This window comes from Suricata suricatta, chromosome 8, assembly GCF_006229205.1.
Source record: "Suricata suricatta isolate VVHF042 chromosome 8, meerkat_22Aug2017_6uvM2_HiC, whole genome shotgun sequence".
Classification (NCBI taxonomy): Eukaryota; Metazoa; Chordata; class Mammalia; order Carnivora; family Herpestidae; genus Suricata; species Suricata suricatta.
In genome coordinates, this window is record NC_043707.1 from 8,962,058 (window position 1) to 8,963,533 (window position 1,476).

The window sequence follows — 1,476 nt, forward strand, 5'->3', positions numbered from 1 at the left end:
AGGATTTGACATATCTCTTGGGCCCCCAGACTTTGAGATGGCAGGTGCGGTCCTGGGAGAAGCAGGGCACAGGGGCTCCCACCGCGGGGCACTCCAGGTCTGAGGGGAGGCACATGTTAAACAGTCCCTGAAGCCCCAAGAGTGTGTAGCAGGGGGATGCGACCTGGCCTGAGTCTGAGAAGGTCTCCCAGAAGAGATGACGTTTGAGGGGCGTCTCGGTGGCTCAGGCTGTTGAGCATCCCACTTTGGCTCAGGCCATGATCTTCTGGTTTGTGAGTTTGAGCCTCACGTTGGACTCTCTGCTGACAGCTCGGAGCCTGGAGCCTGCTTTGGATTCTGTGTCTCTCTGCCCCTTCCCTGCCCACACTCTGTCTGCCTGTCTGTCTCTCACAAATAAGTAAAACATTAAAAGAAGAAGAAGAAGAAGAGGAGGAGGAGGAGGGGAAGGGGAAGGGGAAGGGGAAGGGGAGGAGGAGGAGGAGGAGGAGGAAGAGGAGGAAGAGGAAGAGGAAGAGGAAGAAGAAGAAGAAGAAAGAAGAAGAAGACGACATTTGAGGCCTAATCTGAAAGTTGAGAAGGAACAACTAACCAGACAGAGGGAACTGCATGTGCAAAGGCCCAGTGGCCAAGGAAAAATCTGAGAGGAGCATGAGAGAGACACCATAGGCACAGAGACCAGGGTTTGGGGGTCGGAGCTGAGGGAGGGTGGCTGAACTTTTACCCTCAGAGAAATGCTAGGACATTCAAGGATTTGGCCTCCCTGGGAAGATGGGACCCCAGTCAAATTTTAAAAGCTGGCTGTGTTGGTCTGCCTCATGGGAAACAGATCAAAGGGGCCAGAACAGGCTGGAGGCTCCTACCGCCCCTGAGCCACTGGGACTGAAGCAGGGATGGAAGGATGAGGAGTTCAGGGAATTTTTAGCAAAAGGCTGCCCCCACCCCCGACACCGGGCCAGGTGGAGGCTGGCTCTGCAGAGAGAGGAGCAGGAGGACCCAGGGTGGGGCCTGATCCTGTCTAAGCCAGGGCCAGGCCAGCCACGACCAGCCCCTTGTCAGGAACATGGTCTGATAAGCCCAGAGTCCCTCATCCCCCGCCAGTCACCAAACCAACGGGAGTCCCCAGGCCAGAGCCACACACGGGACTGACCCTGTCCCTGCGGAAAACATATTCTAAGAGCCCACACCCTTCTCCTTCCCAGAATCTCAGAAATTGGTCCCGTGGGGAGGAGAGCTTTGAGCCCCGCCCTGCCCGCCCCTCCCTGGGAGCTGCTGGGTGGCCCTCGCTGGGCTGGGCACTTTGCCAGCCTTCTCGGATGAGGGCCCACTGCCATCCCCAGGCTTCCTTGGGGACCTGGGGCTCCTTCCCAGGGAGCCCCTGTCCTGCTCAGCACATGCCAGGTCCTAGGGACATGTCCCCACTGGAAGAGCTGACATCCCGGCCAAGGGGGCAGGCCGCTTGCAAGTTAATAAGGTACT